Source organism: Leuresthes tenuis, unplaced genomic scaffold, assembly GCF_036924035.1.
Source record: "Leuresthes tenuis unplaced genomic scaffold, fLeuTen1.0.hap1 SCAF_145, whole genome shotgun sequence".
In the NCBI taxonomy this organism is placed as follows: domain Eukaryota; kingdom Metazoa; phylum Chordata; class Actinopteri; order Atheriniformes; family Atherinopsidae; genus Leuresthes; species Leuresthes tenuis.
In genome coordinates, this window is record NW_027325499.1 from 42,224 (window position 1) to 69,022 (window position 26,799).

The 26,799-nt window shown below is 41.9% G+C and overlaps 4 non-coding genes across 4 annotated transcripts; all 4 read right to left on the reverse strand.

The window, feature by feature from the left end:
- Positions 1 to 2,176: 2,176 nt before the first annotated feature.
- LOC140287546 (U2 spliceosomal RNA) lies at positions 2,177 to 2,367 on the reverse strand. The gene has a single exon (XR_011911691.1). It is a non-coding gene; the product is annotated as a U2 spliceosomal RNA (small nuclear RNA).
- A 259-nt stretch (positions 2,368 to 2,626) lies between these two features.
- LOC140287549 (U5 spliceosomal RNA) lies at positions 2,627 to 2,740 on the reverse strand. Its single transcript, XR_011911694.1, has one exon. It is a non-coding gene; the product is annotated as a U5 spliceosomal RNA (small nuclear RNA).
- Positions 2,741 to 3,131: 391 nt separating this feature from the next.
- Positions 3,132 to 3,322, reverse strand: LOC140287547 (U2 spliceosomal RNA). The gene has a single exon (XR_011911692.1). It is a non-coding gene; the product is annotated as a U2 spliceosomal RNA (small nuclear RNA).
- A 308-nt stretch (positions 3,323 to 3,630) lies between these two features.
- On the reverse strand, positions 3,631 to 3,744 carry LOC140287548 (U5 spliceosomal RNA). Its single transcript, XR_011911693.1, has one exon. It is a non-coding gene; the product is annotated as a U5 spliceosomal RNA (small nuclear RNA).
- Positions 3,745 to 26,799: the final 23,055 nt, after the last annotated feature.

A 26,799-nucleotide genomic window follows, 5' to 3' on the forward strand; every position in this document is an offset into this window, starting at 1 on the left:
GTAGGTGTGAATGTCCGACCATAATTGCTGGAAAATGTGTTAGAAAAGGTAAGAATGCCGGTCCATACATCATCAAAAGCGGGAGAGGTGGTGTTCGGCTGCAAGTAGGTGTGAATGTCCAGCCATAATTACTCCCAAACGGGTAACACCGAGAGTCCGAAAAGGAAATATAGATCACCCTACTCACTTTTCACCTAAAGAAATGAAGGAAGAGCTAGTTTCCCAAGAAATAACCTGAGTGTGTAATTTGTTTTGATAACTTAGAAAAACGAAAATGACATACCTACTTTCCTTTATCCTTTTAATGGTTCTCACCTTCTCAACACTAAATGTGAGAAGTGTGAAATCAAAGACAAGAGCCCAGAGTATTTTATCCTTCTTAGACTCCATAAAATCAGATGTGTTTTTAATACAAGAATGTGGACTACCTTTTTTAAAAAACCATAGACAATGGGAGGAAATGTGGCCCCATTTATCGATATGGAGTGGTTCAAATCAAAATAAAAATGATGGTGTGGCCATTCTAATTAAAAATCCGCATGTTCTGGTGAAAGGTAGCACAGTGGTGAGAGACGGACGGGCACTTTTAGCACACTTGAATTTTATGGGGCAAGACTTTAACCTCTTAAATATTTATGGTTTCAATGGAAAAATGACAGGTATGACCTTTTAGAAGATATACAGCTTTACATGCTAGGGCAAGTACCTTTAGTTGTAGCAGGATTTTAACTGTATCTTGAGCAGGAAAGATAGAAAAAGAGCAGGGGGAGATTTTAAAGTGGATAAGACTTCGATTTTACTTCAGGGCATATGCAGGGATTTTAAGCTTACTGACTGTTTTAAAACCATGCATCCCAGAGAGGAGGGCTTCACCTGGTTTAGTCATGATGGCACCAGAGCCTCTCGCATCGATTATTTCTTTACTAGAGATTGCCCACCCACTGATGTTAGATTAACCCCTGTTTTCTTTTCAAACCACCTTATGCTCTCCTGCACCCTTTCACCCCCTTCTGGTGTGACGGTAGGACGTGGTCTGTGGAAACTCAACTGTTCCCTGTTGGAGGATGAAATCATAGTCAGTCAGTACAGGGAATGTTATAAAGAGTGGCAGACCCTTCAAGACCTCTACGAAACACATGCACAATGGTGGGAAATGGTGAAGGAAACGACCCAGACTTTTTTTAAACAGCAAGGTAAACGTAAAAAAAGGAAAGAGAATAGATGTATGATGGGACAACAGAAACGCTTACAGCGCTACTTTAAACTAAATCAGTGTGGCATAAACTTTAATGAAGAAATCAAAGATGTAAAAAAGGAAATGTCAGTTTTAGCAGAAATAAAGAGTAAAGGAATTTTTGTAAGAAGCAGGGAGCAGGAAATTGAGGAAGGTGAAAAATGCACACGGTACTTTTTTAAGAAAGTTATAAATAAAAAGGAGTGTATTCAAAATCTAAAAAGAGAAGATGGGTTTTGAACAAAATCCACACAAGAGATGATTGAAACTGTACATACCTTTTATAGTAACATGTACAAAGAGAAACCAGTGCACTTGGAAACATCGGCAGAAATTTTAAAATTCGTTGACAAAACCGTAAAAGAGAATGCACACTTGACACAGGATTTTACTGCTTTAGAGTTAAAAAAAATGCCTAACAGGTTTTAAGAGAAGTCGAGCTCCGGGTTTAGACGGGCTTCCTGCAGAATTCTATCTGACCTTTTGGGACCTTTTATCATCAGACATTTTAGATGTTTTTAAAGATTTTGAAAAACTCGACCGACTGCCTGACAGTTTTAGAATGGGAATAGTGACTCTACTTTATAAAAAAAATGATAAGACTGACCTAAAGAATTGGAGGCCCATCACACTTTTAAACTTTGACTGTAAACTTTTTAGCAAGGTTTTAGCGACACGGATGTCCTCTGTTTTAGAGGAGGTAATTCACCCAGACCAGGCTTGTGCAATCTCAGGGAGACAACTCACTGACAGCCTCGTACTGATTCGAGACATCATTGATTACGATAGAGAAAGAAACACCCGGCTTGTCATCTTAAATTTAGACTTTGAAAAAGCTTTTCATCAGGTCTCGCATCAATATCTCTTTCAGGTGTTGCAGCCATCGAATAGGACCCTGAAACTTCCATCCTGCACCGCTGTTTGCTTTTTCACAAGAGCAGAGAAGATCGCACCGTTCCCAGCGGCACTGCAGTACCGGGTCGATGCTTGGAGTGAACGGAGCCAGCTCCTTTTTCAACTCCTATTGCTAAAAATCCATTTAATATGTAGTCCTCGTATAGAGGACATATCAAATATTAAACTGATAAGAACAGATACCACACTTGATCTTAGCCAAAAGGCCGAGAAGCGATAACTGTCCACTGGTTCACGTCCGAGGGCCCTTCCTGGCACAATGCGCACTTGTAGCGGTGTTCTTTTTAGTGTCACTTTGCACCTCCGCACTGAGCACTCTTCAGACCTTTTAAATGGTATAACTTTGCACTCCTGCACGCTCCAGCAAGCACCATTCAAGCAACAACGTCAGCACAGTCGCAACAAGTAAGGCGACTCTACTCAGAGAAGTCACTCTGCACAGTAACAAGATTTCTTTTGCACAGACAGAAAGGGCTTCACCCGCAAAGGTAAAGCCTGCCAAAAATAGAAACATCTCACTAGTGCTGCTCTCCACAGAAGTCTTTAGTAAAAGGCGAAAGACTTGTACGTTATGAAGAGAAACCAGAGTACGATTATCCGTCACTGCAGGAGCAGGGCATCAGGCTAGTTGGCATAGCCACCTTCCCCATGGTGAGCTTTGCTTGGTAGAGACGTTTGCTCCCCCCCCCTTGCTCCTCGGCTGACCAAGTAGGGACAATCGGGCCCTATTCGATGGCTGCCTTGTCTTTTACTCTGTGCAAAAGACAAGGCAGCAACAAAAACACCATGGGAACACCGTATTGAGGCTTTTTTCTGACCGCTCATTCGGTGTCGCGTTTCTTTCAAGCAATTCTCCCGGTTAGCCCGCACTCGGCTTGCTCCCAGAGCCGTGTTAAAGTCTACTTCGCATTCACACTCTCTTCTCAGCAGACTAAAAGAAACTTCCATCCTGCACCGCTGTTTGCTTTTTCACTAGAGCAGAGAAGAGCGCACCGTTCCCAGCGGCACTGCAGTACTGGGTCGATGTTTGGAGTGAACGGAGCAAGCTCCTTTTTCAACTCCTATTGCTAAAAATCCATTTAATATGTAGTCCTCGTATAGAGGACATATCAGAAATTAAACTGATAAGAACAGATATCACACTTGATCTGAGCTAAAAGACCGAGAAGCGATAAATGTCCACTGGTTCACGTCCGAGGGCCCTTCCTGGCACAATGCGCACTTGTAGCGGTGTTCTTTTTATGGCCATAGGTGGCCAGAGTGTCACTTTGCACCTCCGCCCACCCGCTGCACTGAGCACTCTTCAGCCCTTTCAAATGGTATAAATTTGCACTCCCGCACGCTCCAGCAAGCACCATTCAAGCAACAACTTTGCACTCCAGCTTCGAACATCGGCACAGTCGCAACAAGTAAGGCGACTCTACTCAGAGAAGTCACTCTGCACAGTAACAAGATTTCTTTTGCACAGACAAAAAGGGCTTCACCCGCAAAGGTAAAGCCTGCCAAAAATAGAAACAACTCATTAGTGCTGCTCTCCACGGAAGTCTTTAGTAAAAGGCGAAAGACTTGTACGTTATGAAGAGAAACCAGAGTACGATTATCCGTCACTGCAGGAGCAGGGCATCAGGCTAGTTGGCATAGCCACCTTCCCCATGGTGAGCTTTGCTTGGTGGAGACGCTTGCTCCCCCCCCTTGCTCCTCGGCTGACCAAGTAGGAACAATCGGGCCCTATTCGATGGCTGCCTTGTCTTTTACTCTGTGCAAAAGACAAGGCAGCAACAAAAACACCATGGGAACACCGTATTGAGGCTTTTTTCTGACCGCTCATTCGGTGTCGCGTTTCTTTCAAGCAATTCTCCCGGTTAGCCCGCACTCGGATTGCTCCCAGAGCCGTGTTAAAGTCTACTTCGTATTCACTCTCTTTTCTCAGCAGACTCTTGGGATTTTATCTATAAAATGAATTCCTTCACTCAAACTATGTTAAAACTGCTTTGCGAGACCTGATGAAAAGCTTTTTCAAAGTCTAAATTTAAGATGACAAGCCGGGTGTTTCTTTCTCTATCGTAATCAATGATGTCTCGAATCAGTACGAGGCTGTCAGTGAGTTGTCTCCCTGAGATTGCACAAGCCTGGTCTGGGTGAATTACCTCCTCTAAAACAGAGGACATCCGTGTCGCTAAAACCTTGCTAAAAAGTTTACAGTCAAAGTTTAAAGGTGTGATGGGCCTCCAATTCTTTAGGTCAGTCTTATCATTTTTTTTATAAAGTAGAATCACTATTCCCACTCTAAAACTGTCAGGCAGTCGGTCGAGTTTTTCAAAATCTTTAAAAACATCTAAAATGTCTGATGATAAAAGGTCCCAAAAGGTCAGATAGAATTCTGCAGGAAGCCCGTCTAAACCCGGAGCTCGACTTCTCTTAAAACCTGTTAGGCATTTTTTTTAACTCTAAAGCAGTAAAATCCTGTGTCAAGTGTGCATTCTCTTTTACGGTTTTGTCAACGAATTTTAAAATTTCTGCCGATGTTTCCAAGTGCACTGGTTTCTCTTTGTACATGTTACTATAAAAGGTATGTACAGTTTCAATCATCTCTTGTGTGGATTTTGTTCAAAACCCATCTTCTCTTTTTAGATTTTGAATACACTCCTTTTTATTTATAACTTTCTTAAAAAAGTACCATGTGCATTTTTCACCTTCCTCAATTTCCTGCTCCCTGCTTCTTACAAAAATTCCTTTACTCTTTATTTCTGCTAAAACTGACATTTCCTTTTTGACATCTTTGATTTCTTCATTAAAGTTTATGCCACACTGATTTAGTTTAAAGTAGCGCTGTAAGCGTTTCTGTTGTCCCATCATACATCTATTCTCTTTCCTTTTTTTACGTTTACCTTGCTGTTTAAAAAAAGTCTGGGTCGTTTCCTTCACCATTTCCCACCATTGTGCATGTGTTTCGTAGAGGTCTTGAAGGGTCTGCCACTCTTTATAACATTCCCTGTACTGACTGACTATGATTTCATCCTCCAACAGGGAACAGTTGAGTTTCCACAGACCACGTCCTACCGTCACACCAGAAGGGGGTGAAAGGGTGCAGGAGAGCATAAGGTGGTTTGAAAAGAAAACAGGGGTTAATCTAACATCAGTGGGTGGGCAATCTCTAGTAAAGAAATAATCGATGCGAGAGGCTCTGGTGCCATCATGACTAAACCAGGTGAAGCCCTCCTCTCTGGGATGCATGGTTTTAAAACAGTCAGTAAGCTTAAAATCCCTGCATATGCCCTGAAGTAAAATCGAAGTCTTATCCACTTTAAAATCTCCCCCTGCTCTTTTTCTATCTTTCCTGCTCAAGATACAGTTAAAATCCTGCTACAACTAAAGGTACTTGCCCTAGCATGTAAAGCTGTATATCTTCTAAAAGGTCATACCTGTCATTTTTCCATTGAAACCATAAATATTTAAGAGGTTAAAGTCTTGCCCCATAAAATTCAAGTGTGCTAAAAGTGCCCGTCCGTCTCTCACCACTGTGCTACCTTTCACCAGAACATGCGGATTTTTAATTAGAATGGCCACACCATCATTTTTATTTTGATTTGAACCACTCCATATCGATAAATGGGGCCACATTTCCTCCCATTGTCTATGGTTTTTTAAAAAAGGTAGTCCACATTCTTGTATTAAAAACACATCTGATTTTATGGAGTCTAAGAAGGATAAAATACTCTGGGCTCTTGTCTTTGATTTCACACTTCTCACATTTAGTGTTGAGAAGGTGAGAACCATTAAAAGGATAAAGGAAAGTAGGTATGTCATTTTCGTTTTTCTAAGTTATCAAAACAAATTACACACTCAGGTTATTTCTTGGGAAACTAGCTCTTCCTTCATTTCTTTAGGTGAAAAGTGAGTAGGGTGATCTATATTTCCTTTTCGGACTCTCGGTGTTACCCGTTTGGGAGTAATTATGGCTGGACATTCACACCTACTTGCAGCCGAACACCACCTCTCCCGCTTTTGATGATGTATGGACCGGCATTCTTACCTTTTCTAACACATTTTCCAGCAATTATGGTCGGACATTCACACCTACTCACAGCCGAACAACTCCGCTACCGCAATTTCATGGTGTATAGTCAGGCATTCTCACCCTTTCTCATCAGCTTTTTGCAAATTATGATCTGACATTCACACCTACTTGCAGTCGAACAGCTCTGCTCCCGCTTTTGATTATGTTTGGTTAGATATTCGAAACTTTTCTTAACTGCTTTTTACAAACTTTGGTTGGACGTTCACACCTTCTTGCAGCCGAGCACCTCCGCTTCTGCTTTTGATAGTGTATATTTGGGCATACAAACCTTTTCTTACCCGCTTTTTACAAACCATGGTCGGGCTTTCACACCATCTCTTAGCTGAACAACTCCGCTCTCTCTTTTGATTGTGTACAGTCGGGTATTTTAACCTTTTCTTATCCGCTTTTTACAAACTATGGTCGGACATTCACACCTTACAGCGGAACACCTCCTCTCCCTCTTTTGATGGTGTATGTTTGGACATTGGAACCTTTTCTTACCCGCCTTTTACAAACTATGGTCGGACATTCAAACCTTCTTGTAGCCGAACACATCCACTCCTGCTTTTGATGATATATGGTTGGGCATTCGCACCTTTTCTTAACCATTTTTCAGTAATTATTGGTGGACATTCAGACCTTGAAGCTGAACCACCTCCGCTCCCTGTTTTGATCATGTATGGTCTGGCAATACTATCTTTTCTTACCCGTTTGTGAGTAATTATGGCTGGACATTCACACCTACTTGCAGCCGAACACCACCTCTCCCGCTTTTGATGATATATGGACCGGCATTCTTATCTTTTCTAACACATTTTCCAGCAATTATGGTCGGACATTCACACCTACTCACAGCCGAACAACTCCGCTACCGCATTTGATGGTGTATAGTCGGGCATTCTCACCCTTTCTCATCAGCTTTTTGCAAATTATGATCTGACATTCACACCTACTTGCAGTCGAACAGCTCTGCTCCCGCTTTTGATTATGTTTGGTTAGATATTCGAAACTTTTCTTAACTGCTTTTTACAAACTTTGGTTGGACGTTCACACCTTCTTGCAGCCGAACACCTCCGCTTCTGCTTTTGATAGTGTATATTAGGGCATACGAACCTTTTCTTACCCGCTTTTTACAAACCATGGTCGGACTTTCACACCATCTCTTAGCTGAACAACTCCGCTCCCTCTTTTGATTGTGTACAGTCGGGTATTTCAACCTTTTCTTACCCGGTTTTTACCAACTATGGTTTGGACATTCACACCTTCTTACAGCGGAACACCTCCGCTCCCTCTTTTGATGGTGTATGTTCGGGCATTCGGACCTTGTCTTACCCGCTTTTTACAAACTTTAGTCGAACATTCACACCTTTTTGCAGCTGAACACCACCTCTCCCGCTTTTGATGATGTATGTTCCGGCATTCTTACCTTTTCTAACACATTTTTCAGCAATTATGGTCGGACATTCACGCCTACTCAGAGCCGAACACCTCTGCTCCCGCATTTGATGGTGTATAGTCAGGCATTCTCACCTTTTCTCATCAGCTTTTTGCAAATTATGATCTGACATTCACACCTGCTTTTGATAATGTATGGTTGGGCATTCGCACCTTTTTTTACCCATTTTTCAGGAATTATGGGTGGACATTCACACCTTCTTGCAGCTGAACACCTCCTCTCCCGCTTATGATCATGTGCGGTTTGATATTCGAAAATTTTCATTCCTGTTTTAAAGCAATTATTGATGGACATTCAAACCTTCTTGTAGCCGAAAACATCCACTCCTGCTTTTGATGATGTATGGTTGGGCATTCGGACCCTTTTTTTACCCATTTTTCAGGAATTATGGGTAGACATTCAGAACTTCTTGCAGCCGAAAACCTCCGCTCACTCTTTTGATCATACATTGTCAGGCATTCGCACCTTGTCTTATCCGCTTTTTACAAACTTTAGTCGGACATTCACACCTTCTTGCAGCTGAACCACCTCCGCTCCCTGTTTTGATCATGTATGGTCTGGCAATACTACCTTTTCTTACCCGTTTGTGAGTAATTATGGCTGGACATTCACACCTACTTGCAGCCGAACACCACCTTTCTCGCTTTTGATGATGTATGGACCGGCATTCTTACCTTTTCTAACACATTTTTCAGCAATTATGGTCGGAGATTCACACCTACTCACAGCCGAAAAACCGTTCCCGCATTTGATGGTGTATAGTCAGGCATTCATACCTTTTCTTACCCGCTTTTTACAAACCATTTTTCAGTAATTATGGGTGGACATTCACACCTTCTTGCAGCTGAACACCTCCTCTCCCGCTTATGATCATGTGCGGTTTGATATTAGAAAATTTTCTTTCATGTTTTCTAGCAATTATTGATGGACATTCAGACCTTCTTGAAGCTGAACACCTCCGCTCCCTCTTTTGATCATACATTGTCGGGCATTCGCACCTTTTCTTACCCGCTTTTTACAAACCCTGGTCGGACTTTCACACCTTTTAGTAGCCGAACAACTCCGCTCCCGCTATTGATTGTGTACAGTCGGGTATTTTAACCTTTTCTTACCCGCTTTTTACCAACTATGGTCGGACATTCACACCTTCTTACAGCGGAACCCCTCCGCTCCCTCTTTTGATGGTGTATGTTCGGGCATTCAAACCTTTTCTTACCCGCTTTTTACAAACTATGGTCGGATATTCAAACCTTCTTGTAGCCGAACACATCCACTCCTGCTTTTGATGATGTATGGTTGGGCATTCGAACCTACTTGTTGCCCGCTTTTCATTAATTATGGGTGGACATTCACACCTTGTCGCAGCCAAACACCTCCGCTCACTGTTTTGATCATGTATGGTTTGACATTCGCACCTTCTCTCACCCGCTTTCTACTATGGTCGGCCATTCACAGCTTCCTCTACACCATACTTGTATGGTGGGATATTCACACCCACTTGCATCCGAAGACCTCCGCCCCCACTTTTGTTGATATTTAGTCGGTCATTCGCACCTTACCCGCTTTTGGCAAACTATGGCCTTCTTGCAGCCAAACACCTCTGATCTCGCTTTTGATGATGTAAGGTTGGGCATTCAGACGTTGCTTCACCTGCTTTTCACCAAATATAGTCGGACATTCACACCTTCTTGCAGCCGAACACTTCCGCTCCACCTTTTAGTGTTCTATGGGGTATTCACACCTTTTTTTTCACCGCATTTTATAGATTATGGTTGGAAATTCTCACCCACTCTCATCCGAAGATCTCTCCTTCCGCTTTTGTTAATATATAGTCGGGCATTCGAACCTTTTCTTACCCGCTTTTTACAAATTATGGTCGAACAGTCACACCTACTTGCAGCCGAATACTTCCGCTCCACCTTTTAGTGATGTATGGTTGGCATTTGCACCTTTTCTTACCCTCTTTTTATACTGATAGCTGAAGATTAAGTTGTTCTTTCTCAAACTACAAAATTTTTTTAATTTTTGAAATTTGATTTGAAGTGGATAAATAAGGAGGACAAACAGTTTTAAGTCAGGCTGATAGAAGGAATTAATTTTATAGCAAAATCTGTATTTCGTCATATGTCGAGAGATGCTTATTGCTGAAGAAGTTCTTTCTCATTCTACAAAGTACAACGTTGTTTATTGTTGAAACTTGATTAGACATGAATAAATATGAAGGACAAAGCAGTCTTAACTTGGTTTGAGTTAAGGAATTTGTTTTATAGGAGAATCCGAATTTGTGCATAACTCGTGAAATAGAGCTTATTTTCGGATTCCTGAAGAATAAGTCTGGTTCTTTCTCATAATACAAAGTTTGTTGTTTATTGTTGAAACTTCATCAGAAATGAAGAAATAAGAACAAACCGTTTTAAGTCAGTTTGATAGAAGTATTTCATTTTATAGCAAAATCTGTATTCCTTCATATCTCCTCGAGAGAAGCTAATTGCTGAAAATTAGGTCTGGTTCTTTTTCATACTACAAAATACAGTGTTGTTTATTGTTGAAACTAGATTAGAAGTAGATAAATATGAAGGACAAAGCAGTTTGAACTTGGTTTGAGAGAAGGAATTAATTTTATTGCAAAATCCGAATTCATGCATAACTCGTCAAATAGATAGTGATGTGTCGTTCGTGAGTGATTCGTTCGATATAAACTAATTTTTTATATGACTCGGGAGTAACGAGTTGTCTCAGTGAGTGATTCGTTCATTTTCATGCAGTACCCTTCCTCACCACATGGCAAGCGGCAGCTTCATAAGCTCAGTCAGCAGGACAGGAAACAGTATTGATTCGTTCACGACTCAACTCCTCGGGAGACGGGTCCTCGCACAGGAAACAGTATTGATTCGTTCATGACTCAACTCCTCGGCTGACGGGTCCTTGCACAGGAAACAGTATTGATTTGTTTACGACTCAACTCCTTGGGTCTTCGTTCATTTGTCACGTTTCAAATTATACATTTCATTTGACAGGCTGAAGAGCAGTAGGCACAACGGTTCATTCACAAACCGGATCATTAATCTCAAAGACTATTCTACCATCAACAACTTGGAAGCCACAATCGACTCTATAGATGCAGAAAAAGCATTTGATGGAGTGAACTGGAAACTTTTATTCGCAGCATTAAACAAATTCGGGTTTGGGTCACACTTCATCAACTGGATAAGGATATTATATAGCTCCCCAAATGCAAGTGTCAGGACAAATGATCAAACTTCTCCAAGCTTCAGTCTGCAGAGAGGTACAAGACAAGGTTGCCCACTTTCTCCCTCACTTTTTGCTATTTTCATCAAACCTTTAGCAGCTTCTATCAGACAAGATAGAAATATTAAAGGCATCCAATCCCAAAATATTGAGCATAAAATAAGTCTTTATGCTGATGATGTATTACTTTTCCTTCAGAACTCACAGACGTCTCTCACTCACACGATCACACTCATAAATAAATTCTCAGCACTTTCTGACTACTCTATCAACTGGTCTAAGACCAAAGTTCTACCCATTAACTGCAGGGTCCAGAATATACCTGTGATCACTATACAGTCAGGAAATATTAGATATTTAGGCATAAACATTTCCTCCAGGCTCTCAGAGCTAACAAAGCTAAATTATGTGCAATTATTAAAGTTAGAGATCTCTCTCGTTGGAAGTCCTCACCTATATCACTTATGGGGAGAGTTACAACCATTAAAATGATGATACTACCAAAAGTTAACTATTTAAGTTAACCATGAAGCGTTGTCCCTTTTTGTTTCTCTCTTTGTTCTTAAAATGCTGTTATGCATGTCTAAACCAATCCATTAAATTAGATCATTTTGGCAGTAAAGCGATCTACAATGTGCTTGGTTGCAAAGCTGCTCATCTGTGGTAAACAGCTCTTCAGAAAGGCATTCTTCAATTGATTTCACTAATTTTATGTAATAATTTTGTGATTTCCTACAAAACTACACTTCTTCTCCCATCTGTCTGAGTATTTAATATTGTCTGGGTCCCGTTAAAACATGTATTTTTCCCATCTAATTCCTTGTTTGCTTTAAAACAACTATTCCCCATTTTCTATCCCTTCAGTAGCCAACCAGTTTGTATGGAGTACACTGGAAAACTTGACTGATCAGTAAAACACTGCTTTTGTTGTCACCGCAAGGCTTCCCCCGTCGGTTGTTTCACTGAGACACTACTGAGTAACTATAACCCAACACAGTTTATACACATAACATTCATATACATACTAACAAACAAACAATTATTTATCGCAATTTTTTCATCTCTGTTTGAACGTACACCCAGGTAAATATTCCTGTAGTCTTCTCATACCGACTATGGACCCATTCATTGTTTAACTTCACTGTTTTGCAAATCCTAATTGAATATTACACATTGACATTGAACTTTACTGGATAAGCAGGTCTTCATTGCATTCAGCAGCCTATATGTGAGCATCTATGTGTAAGCTGTTCTTCTTTGCATTTATCAGCAACAAGCCATTCTTCATTGCACATGCATATGAAAATAGTAAAACAATTCCAATGCGTTAGCGAAACCTTCTATATCAGGAGTGTCCATCATGATGCTGGGAATAGAACCTCTTTCCCAGAATAGTTCAACCTTCATTACTCAACTGAGCATAACTCCGCAATGAGCACATTTCAAAGTATCATTCCTCTACATGTATTCAAAAATCCATGTGTAAATGTTTAATATTTCTTATATTTGTTGAGGTCATTCTGTGTGCATGTGGCCTAAACCCAATCTCTGTGTGGCAATTTTAATTTAAACAAGTTGAACTCTGCCTCTGATCATTTAAAAAAGGTGTGTACCAATATCAACCTTTCTCAGGTAATTACTGATCCTACTAAACCAAACTTAAGAGATCCTTCAAGGTTGTCCCTGATTGGCTCAATCTTAACACATCAAAGGTAGAAAATCCACAGTATCTGAACTTGGTGTTAGTTATCACTGCACAATAGCTTGTATCAGAATTGCAAAAATGAAAACATTAGGTCCACGGTTGGTATCCAGATCCTGAAACATCTCCATGAGCAGGCTTTTTTTTAACTGATCTGTTGAATAGTTCATGACACTGTTAAAATCCCAGATGAAGATCTAGCACTTGACCATTTTTGTAAATCTTCTAATTCTATAGTTGATAAACACGCCCCTTTTAAAAAGTATAGAACTTAGAACAGGTCTAGTCCCTGGCTTTCGGCAGAACTGTCTTCTTTACTTTTTTTTTTTTTTTCCCTTGTCCTGTTCAGCATTATGGCAGCAGAATTGTAGTCTGAATACCTTTGATGCCAAACAGATTTGCTTTGCCAAGGGAAGTTTTATAAATGTAAAGCTCCCCTTGATGCCCATTTATTTATTTCTGTTTACAATATATGACATGTAATAGAACTGAACCGGACCGGGGGACAAGGAAAGAAGAAGAGGAAAGAAGAGGAAAGAGAACAAAAATAGAAACAAAAACCAGACAACCAGCTGCTACACCTGTAAAAAACAAAACAGACAACAATCCATGGCCTCTGAGGGGATTCCAGCCTTAGCGCCACCAGGAGCACCTGAAAGCAGACAAGCAGAGAAAAAACAAACACACAAAGAAACAAAAACAAGCACAAGAAGCGGCAATCACATACAACACAGCTGTGGATATAGATGACCTGAGACGACATGATAATACATCAATTGCTTAGCGACCATGCTACTGGACTAATGAATGTGTGTGTGTGTGTGTGCGAGAACATGCAACACCCATGGCACAGGACCTACATGATAACCGTGCTTAGTTATGAGTGTATAAGCGTACAGGGCCACAATCCACAGCCCCCCCAAGCAATCAGAAGCAGGCAGAGAGGGCCACAAGACCCAGGCCACCAGCAGCCCCCACAGAGCACAGAACCCAGGAAGCCCACCGCAGGGGCAACCACGCATTCACCCAGAAGACTGCAGAGGAATCCCCCGGAAAGAGCCCCCATAAGCATAGGGCAGAGGCCCTCCGGGAGCCTTTTCCTTCAGAACTCACAGACGTCTCTCACTCACACGATCACACTCATAAATAAATTCTCAGCACTTTCTGACTACTCTATCAACTGGTCTAAGACCAAAGTTCTGCCCATTAACTGCAGGGTCCAGAATATACCTGTGATCACTTTACAGTCAGGAAATATTAGATATTTAGGCATAAACATTTCCTCCAGGCTCTCAGAGCTAACAAAGCTAAATTATGTGCAATTATTAAAGAGAGTAGAGGACGATCTCTCTCGTTGGAAGTCCTCACCTATATCACTTATGGGGAGAGTTACAACCATTAAAATGATGATACTACCAAAAGTTAACTATTTGTTCTCAATGATCCCCATAAAACCATCTGCTACTTGGTTTAAGTCACTAGATTCATGCATCTCCAAATTTCTGTGGAAAAACAAACCACCACGTATTAGTTTAAAAACCCTATAGAAGACCAAGGACAGTGGTGGATTAGATTTACTTCATTTTCAGCACTATTCCTTAGCCAATAGGTTACAATATATATCAAAATGGTTTAAACCTTGTTGTTGTCACAGTTCCCAGAGACGTTGTAATTGTTGAGGATTCTATATTCACCCCCTCATTAGAGGCACGTGGTGCAGATTGATGACACTGAATCTTCTTCTCTGTTCATTGCTGGCATCATTCCCAGCATCGTAAGTGTTCGTGGCATTGTTAGCCTCTTCTTCTGGATCTTGATATCGAGCATCCTTTTGTATTTCTGGTTTGTCAGTCCTCTCTCTTTGTTCACCGGAGTCTTCGTCTCTTTGTCCTTGAGTTTGGTGATTTTTTCTTCTTTTGATGCCTTGAGACAGTGTGACAGGTGATACCACGTGGGAGATCCTTTAACTTGGACTGCTGTCCCTGTGCTGCGAAATGGCTGTGCTGCTCAAATGGTCTCTCCTTCATCATATACACAGTTATTTATACGTCACCTTCCACCATGAAGCGTTGTCCCTTTTTGTTTCTCTCTTTGTTCTTAAAATGCTGTTATGCATGTCTAAACCAATCCATTAAATTAGATCATTTTGGCAGTAAAGCGATCTACAATGTGCTTGGTCGCAAAGCTGCTCATCTGTGGTAAACAGCTCTTCAGAAAGGCATTCTTCAATTTCTATCCCTTCAGTAGCCAACCAGTTTGTATGGAGTACACTGGAGCAACTTGACTGATCAGTAAAACACTGCTTTTGTTGTCACCGCAAGGCTTCCCCCGTCGGTTGTTTCACTGAGACACTACTGAGTAACTATAACTCAACACAGTTTATACACATAACATTCATATACATACTAACAAACAAACAAACAATTATTTATCGCAATTTTTTCATCTCTGTTTGAACGTACACCCAGGTAAATATTCCTATAGTCTTCTCATACCGACTATGGACCCATTCATTGTTTAACTTCACTGTTTTACAAATCCTAATTGAATATTACACATTGACATTGAACTTTACTGGATAAGCAGGTCTTCGTTGCATTCAGCAGCCTATATGTGAGCATCTATGTGTAAGCTGTTCTTCTTTGCATTTATCAGCAACAAGCAATTCTTCATTGCACATGCATATGAAAATAGTAAAACAATTCCAATGCGTTAGCGAAACCTTCTATATCAGGAGTGTCCATCATGATGCTGGGAATAGAACCTCTTTCCCAGAATAGTTCAACCTTCATTACGCAACTGAGCATAACTCCGCAATGAGCACATTTCAAAGTATCATTCCTCTACATGTATTCAAAAATCCATGTGTAAATGTTTAATATTTCTTTTATTTGTTGAGGGCATTCTGTGTGCATGTGGCCTAAACCCAATATCTGTGTGGCAATTTTAATTTAAACAAGTTGAACTCTGCCTCTGATCATTTAAAAAAGGTGTGTACCAATATCAACCTTTCTCAGGTAATTACTGATCCTACTAAACCAAACTTAAGAGATCCTTCAAGGTTGTCCCTGATTGGCTCAATCTTAACAAATCAAAGGTAGAAAATCCGCAGTATCTGAACTTGGTGTTAGTTATCACTGCTCAATAGCTTGTATCAGAATTGCAAAAATGAAAACATTAGGTCCACGGTTGGTATCCAGATCCTGAAACATCTCCATGAGCAGGCTTTTTTTTAACTGATCTGTTGAATAGTTCATGACACTGTTAAAATCCCAGATGAAGATCTAGCACTTGACCATTTTTGTAAATCTTCTAATTCTATAGTTGATAAACATGCCCCTTTTAAAAAGTATAGAACTTAGAACAGGTCTAGTCCCTGGCTTTCGGCAGAACTGTCTTCTTTACTTTTTTTTTTTTCCCTTGTCCTGTTCAGCATTATGGCAGCAGAATTGTAGTCTGAATACCTTTGATGCCAAACAGATTTGCTTTGCCAAGGGAAGTTTTATAAATGTAAAGCTCCCCTTGATGCCCATTTATTTATTTCTGTTTACAATATATGACATGTAATAGAACTGAACCGGACCGGGGGACAAGGAAAGAAGAAGAAGAGGAAAGAAGAGGAAACAGAACAAAAATAGAAACAAAGACCAGACAACCAGCTGCTACACCTGTAAAAAACAAAACAGACAACAATCCATGGCCTCTGAGGGGAATCCAGCCTTAGCGCCACCAGGAGCACCTGAAAGCAGACAAGCAGAGAAAAAACAAACACACAAAGAAACAAAAACAAGCACAAGAAGCGGCAATCGCATACAACACAGCTGTGGATATAGATGACCTGAGACGACATGATAATACATCAACTGCTTAGCGACCATGCTACTGGACTAATGAATGTGTGTGTGTGTGTGTGTGTGCGAGAACATGCAACACCCATGGCACAGGACCTACATGATAACCGTGCTTAGTTATGAGTGTATAAGCGTACAGGGCCACAATCCACAGCCCCCCCAAGCAATCAGAAGCAGGCAGAGAGGGCCACAAGACCCAGGCCACCAGCAGCCCCCACAGAGCACAGAACCCAGGAAGCCCACCGCAGGGGCAACCACGCATTCACCCAGAGGACTGCAGAGGAATCCCCCAGAAAGAGCCCCCATAAGCATAGGGCAGAGGCCCTCCGGGAGCCAGGGGCAACAGCCCACCGACCCCGCCAGGCCCCAGCCGCCCAGACATGGGCTGTGCACTGGACCTAGGCCCCAGGAGCCCGAGCGCCCCCAAACCCCCCGGCAGAGGCCCCACCCAATACCCAGGAGGGCCAAGCACCCCAGACAGCCACACAGTGGGTCAGCGCCTGCCCCAGCGCCCCTGGCCAAGTGCCCTGGGAGTCAAGACGTGCCCACAGATGGGTGAAGTCGCGAGCAGCGGGGAGAGGCAACGCTGCCCCCCCATCGGGATGGCAGTAGAAGCACAGGCAGGCCAGGCAACAGCAAGTCCCAGATCCAGGCCCAATCATTACCACACACACTTTCACGTCCCATACATCCACACATCCACACGTCCTCCCTCCCTCGACTCCGCTGGGGTGTAGTGCAGCGGGCACACCAGGGGGCCAGCAGCCCCCCAGCCACCACAGACCCCGAACCACCAGAACAATTAATTAATCCTCCTGGCCCCTCCCGCCCCGAGCAGCAACCAGGAAGCAGGGGTGTGCGACGAAGACCCCTCCACTCACCCTTCTGGCTCTTCAATATTTTCTAATAGTGAGCAATTAAAATTGAGGGGCAGCCAAACTGGGAGCGCGGCCCTCTGGGCAGCCTACATACCCAAAGAGACCCGCCCACCAGATGCCACTCAGTGTAACCACCCCCCAAGACCTAATGTGTGTTTGTGAGTGTGTTTGATAAGTAGTAATGTCTAAGGTGTAATTAAAACAGGGGCGGGGAACTGCAGAGTGCAACCAAAGGGGACCACCTACGTGGCCCCATCCACTACACCCCACCGAACACACACGCCCCCAAAACCCTTCATGTGTGAGTGTGTGCTGTGTACAGGAGCCAGAAGGGAGAGGGGTATGGGGATATACACCGGGGGAGCTTCTCTCCCCCAGAGAGGGCAGCCAGGGACTGGCTGCAATAGGCATCCCCGCTACCTGGGAGCCAACACAGGGCAGGAGGGCCTGATGTCCACCAGATTCGGGGCCTGCAGCGACCATATTCCGGGAGCTACTGTACCCCCAGAAGGTACCCATCCCGCCCCACCCCACTCAACCCAACCCCACCCCGGAGGACCTCTATCAAAAACAAACAAACAACAACAAAAAGCAAACAAACAAACCACCCGGTCACACCAGTCGCAGCAGCCCGGGCCTCAGACCCACCATCACCCAGGCCCCCCCCTAACAGGGGAAAAGCCCCCCCCCCCACCGCACGCCCCAACACCCTGAAAAAAAAACAACCATCTGCGGACACCTTGGAGGTCCCAGAGCAAAAAGCCCGGCACCAGGACCTGCACCATCCCACCCATACTGTGGCGCGTCCAGGGCAACCCAGCCCCCCCAGGCACAGGCAGGGACCCCCTCCGGGCGCAAGGCAGCGCCCAGCCACCAGGTCCCAGGCCCAGCACCACCACCCACGCCAGAGCGGCCCGGCCAACCGGCATAGAGCCAGCAGCCACCACCCCAAGGCCCCTAAGGGACCCCACCCCACACCGCAAGACAGCACCACTCGCAAGCCCCCAAAACTGCCCTCCAAGCCCGAAGCCACACAGCCCCCCCCAGCACACACCCAACCGCCCAGAGCGACGGGACAGCAACCCACCACCACCACTATGTGATAAAGCTAATCAGAGGGGACCAGAGAGAATGAAATTCAGCCAATTGATGTTTTGAGGAGGCAGACATTGTTTCCATGCTAATATAATCTAAAAGAAAATTTCTAAACTGGTTAATACACAGATTGTTCTTCGCTTTCCAGTTCATGAGAATAGTTTTCTTTGCGATACATAACACTGTGAGAACCATGTGTGCTGAGTTCATTTCCATGTTGATGTTGTCTAAGTCACCCAGTATGCACAGTGTGGGGCATGCAGGGATGCTACACTTTAGCCATGTTGATAGGTCCTCACAGACTTCAAGACAGAACTTCTGGACAGGAGCACGGAACCACAAAGCGTGTGCATAATCATCAGGTGTGTTATCTGTGCAATGTGAGCAGATGTTTGACTGTGTTAGACCCATCCTGAACATCCTTTGTCCTGTATAGTGTGTTCTATGAAGGATTTTGTATTGAATGAGCTGTAAATTAGGATTTCGAGTCATTCTGAAGGTGTTCAAACATATTTGCGGCCAGAAGCTATGACTAGAACTGATGGATAAATCTGCCTCCCATTTTGAGGATGGAAGAGACATTGTGTCATCTATGTTAGACAATAATTTATATATTTTTGATAGTAGTTTTGGGGTGCAGATGCTTAGAAATTCTGCTACCCTAGTCGGGAGTTGTAAGTCTGGTTGGTGGAGGATATATTTCTTTGTTATTATAGACTTAAGTTGTTGATATTCTAGGAATTTATTGCTGCCTATCTCATGTTGTGATATGAGCTCATCAAATGAAATAAAATTTCCATTTTGGATTATATGTTCCAGATGTTTGATTCCTTTGATCTTCCACAGAGTAAAGTTTAGCATTTTTTTGTTTTGCAGTATGTCAGGATTGTTCCAGATGGGTGTAAGCTTACACGGGACAAGTGAGGACTTTGTTATTTTAAAAAATTCCCACCAGGCTGCCAGATAGGTGTTGATGTTAATGCTTTTGAAACTTTTGTGATTTTTTACGTTTTGACTAATAAGTGGCAGGTCAGAGATTCCAGATTATCACACAATGCTTGTTCTATATTTATCCATGGTTCATCTATTGCGCTAGGTTTAAACCATTTTGATATATATTGTAACCTATTGGCTAAGGAATAGTGCTGAAAATGAGGTAAATCTAATCCACCACTGTCCTTGGTCTTCTGTAGGGTTTTTAAACTAATACGTGATGGTTTGTTTTTCCACAGAAATTTGGAGATGCATGAATCTAGTGACTTAAACCATGAAGCAGATGGTTTTATGGGGATCATTGAGAACAAATAGTTAACTTTTGGTAGTATCATCATTTTAATGGTTGTAACTCTCCCCATAAGTGATATAGGTAAGGACTTCCAACGAGAGAGATCGTCCTCTACTCTCTTTAATAATTGCACATAATATAGCTTTGTTAGCTCTGAGAGCCTGGCGGAAATGTTTATGCCTAAATATCTAATATTTCTTGACTGTAAAGTGATAGCAGGTATATTCTGGAACCTACAGTTAATGGGCAGAACTGTGGTTTTAGACCAGTTGATAGAGTAGTCAGAAAGTGCTGAGAATTTATTTATGAGTGTGATCGTGTGAGTGAGAGACGTCTGTGAGTTCTGAAGGAAAAGTAATACATCATCAGCATAAAGACTTATTTTATGCTCAATATTTTGGGATTGGATGCCTTTAATATTTCTATCTTGTCTGATAGAAGCTGCTAAAGGTTTGATGAAAATAGCAAAAAGTGAGGGAGAAAGTGGGCAACCCTGTCTTGTACCTCTCTGCAGACTGAAGCTTGGAGAAGTTTGATCATTTGTCCTGACACTTGCATTTGGGGAGCTATATAATATCCTTATCCAGTTGATGAAGTGTGACCCAAACCCGAATTTGTTTAATGCTGCGAATAAAAATTTCCAGTTCACTCCAGCAAATGCTTTTCTGCATCTAGAGAGTCGATTGTGGTTTCCAAGTTGTTGATGGTAGAATAGTCTATGAGATTAATGATCCGGTTTGTGAACGGACTGTTGTGCCTACTGCTCTTCAGCCTGTCAAATGAAACGTAGAAATTGAAACGTGACAAATGAACCCAAGGAGTTGAGTCGTAAACGAATCAATACTGTTTCCTGTGCGAGGACCCGTCACCCGAGGAGTTGAGTCATGAACGAATCAATACTGTTTCCTGTCCTGCTGACTGAGCTTATGAAGCTGCCGCCTGCCAACAACACTGTATTTTGTAGTATGAAAAAGAACCTGACCTAATTTTCAACAATAAGCTTCTCTCGAGGAGACATGAAGGAATATAGATTTTTCTATAAAATGAAATCCTTCTATCAAACTGACTTAAAACGGTTTGTCCTTATTTTTTCACTTCTGATGAAGTTTCAACAATAAACAACAAACTTTGTATTATGAGAAAGAACCAGACTTATTCTTCAGGAATCCGAAAATAAACTCTATTTCACGAGTTATGCACGAATTCGGATTCTCCTATAAAACGAATTCCTTAACTCAAACCAAGTTAAGACTGCTTTGTCCTTCATATTTATTCATGTCTAATCAAGTTTCAACAATAAACAACGTTGTACTTTGTAGAATGAGAAAGAACTTCTTCAGCAATAAGCATCTCTCGACATATGACGAAATACAGATTTTGCTATAAAATTAATTCCTTCTATCAGCCTGACTTAAAACTGTTTGTCCTCCTTATTTATCCACTTCAAATCAAGTTTCAAAAATTAAAAAAATTTTGTAGTTTGACAAAGAACAACTTAATCTTCAGCAATCAGTATAAAAAGAGGGTAAGAAAAGGTGCAAATGCCAACCATATATCACTAAAAGTTGGAGCGGAAGTATTCGGCTGCAAGTAGGTGTGACTGTTCGACCATAATTTGTAAAAAGCGGGTAAGAAAAGGTTCGAATGCCCGACTATATATTAACAAAAGCGGAAGGAGAGGTCTTCAGATGAGAGTGGGTGAGAATTTCCAACCATAATCTATAAAATGCGGTGAAAAAAAAGGTGTGAATACCCCATAGAACACTAAAAGGTGGAGCGGAAGTGTTCGGCTGCAAGAAGGTGTGAATGTCCGACTATATTTGGTGAAAAGCAGGTGAAGCAAGGTCTGAATGCCCAACCTTACATCATCAAAAGCGAGATCAGAGGTGTTTGGCTGCAAGAAGGCCATAGTTTGCCAAAAGCGGGTAAGGTGCGAATGACCGACTAAATATCAACAAAAGTGGGGGCGGAGGTCTTCGGATGCAAGTGGGTGTGAATATCCCACTATACAAGTATGGTGGAGAGGAAGCTGTGAATGGCCGACCATAGTAAAAAGCGGGTGAGAAAAGGTGCAAATGTCCAACCATACATGATCAAAACAGGGAGCGGAGGTGTTTGGCTGCGACAAGGTGTGAATGTCCACCCATAATTAATGAAAAGCGGGCAACAAGTAGGTTCGAATGCCCAACCATACATCAAAAGCAGGAGTGGATATGTTCGGCTACAAGAAGGTTTGAATGTCCGACCATAGTTTGTAAAAGGCGGGTAAGAAAAGGTTCGAATATATATATTTATCCATGGTTCATCTATTGGGCTAGGTTTAAACCATTTTGATATATATTGTAACCTATTGGCTAAGGAATAGTGCTGAAAATGAGGTAAATCTAATCCACCACTGTCCTTGGTCTTCTGTAGGGTTTTTAAACTAATACGTGGTGGTTTGTTTTTCCACAGAAATTTGGAGATGCATGAATCTAGTGACTTAAACCAAGTAGCAGATGGTTTTATGGGGATCATTGAGAACAAATAGTTAACTTTTGGTAGTATCATCATTTTAATGGTTGTAACTCTCCCCATAAGTGATATAGGTAAGGACTTCCAACGAGAGAGATCGTCCTCTACTCTCTTTAATAATTGCACATAATTTAGCTTTGTTAGCTCTGAGAGCCTGGAGGAAATGTTTATGCCTAAATATCTAATATTTCCTGACTGTAAAGTGATCGCAGGTATATTCTGGACCCTGCAGTTAATAGGCAGAACTGTGGTCTTAGATCAGTTGATAGAGTAGTCAGAAAGTGCTGAGAATTTATTTATGAGTGTGATCGTGTGAGTGAGAGACGTCTGTGAGTTCTGAAGGAAAAGTAATACATCATCAGCATAAAGACTTATTTTATGCTCAATATTTTGGGATTGGATGCCTTTAATATTTCTATCTTGTCTGATAGAAGCTGCTAAAGGTTTGATGAAAATAGCAAAAAGTGAGGGAGAAAGTGGGCAACCCTGTCTTGTACCTCTCTGCAGACTGAAGCTTGGAGAATTTTGATCATTTGTCCTGACACTTGCATTTGGGGAGCTATATAATATCCTTATCCAGTTGATGAAGTGTGACCCAAACCCGAATTTGTTTAATGCTGCGAATAAAAATTTCCAGTTCACTCCATCAAATGCTTTTTCTGCATCTAGAGAGTCGATTGTGGTTTCCAAGTTGTTGATGGTAGAATAGTCTATGGGATTAATGATCTGGTTTGTGAACGAACTGTTGTGCCTACTGCTCTTCAGCCTGTCAAATGAAACGTAGAATTTGAAACGTGACAAATGAACGAAGACCCAAGGAGTTGAGTCGTAAATGAATCAATACTGTTTCCTGTGCGAGGACCCGTCAGCCGAGGAGTTGAGTCATGAACGAATCAATACTGTTTCCTGTGCGAGGACCCGTCACCCGAGGAGTTGAGTCGTGAACGAATCAATACTGTTTCCTGTCCTGCTGACTGAGCTTATGAAGCTGCCGCCTGCCATGTGGTGAGGAAGGGTACTGCATGAAAATGAACGAATCACTCACTGAAACAACTCGTTACTCCCGAGTCATATAAAAAATTAGTTCATATCGAACGAATCGCTCACGAACGACACATCACTATCTATTTGACGAGTTATGCATGAATTCGGATTTTGCAATAAAATTAATTCCTTCTCTCAAACCAAGTTCACACTGCTTTGTCCTTCATATTTATCTACTTCTAATTTAGTTTCAACAATAAACAACACTGTATTTTGTAGTATGAAAAAGAACCAGAACTAATTTTCAACAATAAGCTTCTCTCGAGGAGATATGAAGCAATACAGATTTTGCTATAAAAGGAAATCCTTCTATCAAACTGACTTAAAACGGTTTGTCCTTATTTCTTCACTTCTGATGAAGTTTCAACAATAAACAACAAACTTTGTATTATGAGAAAGAACCAGACTCATTCTTCAGGAATCCGAAAATAAGCTCTATTTTACGAGTTATGCACGAATTCGGATTCTCCTATAAAACGAATTCCTTAACTCAAACCAAGTTAAGACTGCTTTGTCCTTCATATTTATTCATGTCTAATCAAGTTTCAACAATAAACAACTTTGTACTTTGTAGAATGAGAAAGAACTTCTTCAGCAATAAGCATCTCTCGACATATGACGAAATACAGATTTTGCTATAAAATTAATTCCTTCTATCAGCCTGACTTAAAACTGTTTGTCCTCCTTATTTATCCACTTCAAATCAAGTTTCAACAATTAAAAAAATGTTGTAGTTTGAGAAAGAACAACTTAATCTTCAGCAATCAGTATAAAAAGAGAGTAAGAAAAGGTGCAAATGCCAACCATACATCACTAAAAGGTGGAGCGGAAGTATTCGGCTGCAAGTAGGTGTGAATGTTCGACCATAATTTGTAAAAAGCGGGTAAGAAAAGGTTCCAATACCCGACTATATATTAACAAAAGCAGGAGGAGAGGTCTTCGGATGAGAGTGGGTGAGAATTTACAACCATAATCTATAAAATGCAGTGAAAAAAAGGTGTGAATACCCCATAGAACACTAAAAGGTGGAGCGGAAGTGTTCGGCTGCAAGAAGGTGTGAATGTCCACCCATAATTACTGAAAAATTGGTAAGAAAAGGTGTGAATGTCCAACCATGCATCATCAAAAGCAGGAGTGGATGTGTTCGGCTGCAAGAAGGTCTGAATGTCCATCAATAATTGCTAGAAAACATGAAGGAGAATTTTCGAATATCAAACCGCACATGATCATAACAGGGAGCGGACGTAGTTCAGCTGCAAGAAGGTCTGAATGTCCAATCATAATTCCTGAAAAATGGGTAAAAAAAAGGGTGCGAATGCCCAACCATACATCATCGAAAGCAGGAGTGGATGTGTTCAGCTGCAAGAAGGTGTGAATGTCCAACCATAATTACTGAAAAATTGGTAAGAAAAGGTGCGAATGCCAAACCATACATCATCAAAAGCAGGAGTGGATGTGTTCGGCTACAAGAAGGTTTGAATGTCCGACCATAGTTGGTAAAAAGTGGGTAAGAACAGGTTCGAATGCCCGAACATACACCATCAAAAGAGGCAGTGGAGGTGTTCTGCTGTAAGACGGTGTGAATGTCCGACCATAGTTGGTAAAAATCGGGTAAGAAAAGGTTAAAATACCCGACTGTACACAATCAATAGTGGGAGCGGAGTTGTTCGGCTGCAAGAAGGTGTGAATGTCCGACTATATTTGGTGAAAAGCAGGTGAAGCAAGGTCTGAATGCCCAACCTTACATCATCAAAAGCGAGATCAGAGGTGTTTGGCTGCAAGAAGGCCATAGTTTGCCAAAAGCGAGTAAGGTGCGAATGACCGACTAAATATGAACAAAAGTGGGGGCGGAGGTCTTCGGATGCAAGTGGGTGTGAATATCCCACCATACCAGTATGGTGGAGAGGAAGCTGTGAATGGCCGACCATGATAAAAAGCGGGTGAGAAAAGGTGCAAATGTCAAACCATACATCATCAAAACAGGGAGCGGAGGTGTTCAGCTGCAGGGTCTGAATGTCCATCAATAATTGCTAGAAAACATGAAAGAGAATTTTCGAATATCAAACCGCACATGATCATAAACGGGAGAGGAGGTGTTCAGCTGCAAGAAGGTGTGAATGTCCACCCATAATTACTGACAAATGGGTAAGAAAAGGTTTGAATGCCCGAACATACACCATCAAAAGAGGGAGCGGAGGTGTTCCTCTGCAAGAAGGTGTGAATGTCCGACCATAGTTGGTAAAAAGCGGGTAAGAAAAGGTGAAAATACCTGACTGTACACAATCAATAGCGGGAGCGGAGTTGTTCAGCTACTAAAAGGTGTGAAAGTCCGACCCTGGTTTGTAAAAAGCGGGTAAGAAAAGATGCGAATGCCCGACAATGTATGATGAAAAGAGGGAGCGGAGGTGTTCCGCTTTAAGAAGGTGTGAATGTCCAACCTTAGTTGGTAAAAAACGGGTAAGAAAAGGCTCGAAATTCCTGACTGTACACAATCAAAAGAGGGAGCGGAGTTTTTCAGCTACAAGTAGGTGTGAATCTCCGACCATGGTTTGTAAAAAGCGGGTAAGATAAGGTTCGTATGCCCGAATATACACCATCAAAAGCAGAAGCGGTGTATGTTCGGGCATTCGAACCTTTTCTTACCCGCTTTTTACAAACTATGGTCAGACGTTCAAACCTTCTTGTAGCCGAACATATCCACTCCTGCTTTTGATGATGTATGGTTGGGCATTCGAACCTACTTGTTGCCCGCTTTTCATTAATTATGGGTGGACATTCACACCTTGTCTCAGCCAAACACCTCCGCTCCCTGTTTTGATCATGTATGGTTTGACATTCGCACCTTTGCTTACCCTCTTTTTATACTGATTGCTCAAGATTAAGTCGTTCTTTCTCAAACTACAAAATTTTTTTAATTGTTGAAACTTGATTTGAAGTGGATAAATAAGGAAGACAAACAGTTTTAAGTCAGGCTGATAGAAGGAATTAATTTAATAGCAAAATCTGTATTTCGTCATATGTCGAGAGATGCTTATTGCTGAAGAAGTTCTTTCTCATTCTACAAAGTACAACGTTGTTTATCGTTGAAACTTGATTAGACATGAATAAATATGAAGGACAAAGCAGTCTTAACTTGGTTTGAGTTAAGGAATTCGTTTTATAGGAGAATCCGAATTCGTGCATAACTCGTAAAATAGAGCTTATTTTCGGATTCCTGAAGAATGAGTCTGGTTCTTTCTCATAATACAAAGTTTGTTGTTTATTGTTGAAACTTCATCAGACCGTTAGATATAGTCGGACTCACCTCGACGCACGGCTTGGGATCTGGAACCAGTACTCTTGAGAGGGGTTGGACTCTCTTCCACTCTGGAGTTGCCCGTGGTGAGAGGCGCAGAGCAGGTGTGGGCATACTTATTGCCCCCCGGCTGTGTGCCAGTACATTGGGGTTTACCCCAGTGAACGAGAGGGTAGCCTCCCTCCGCCTTGGGTGGGGGGACGAGTCCTGACTGTTGTTTG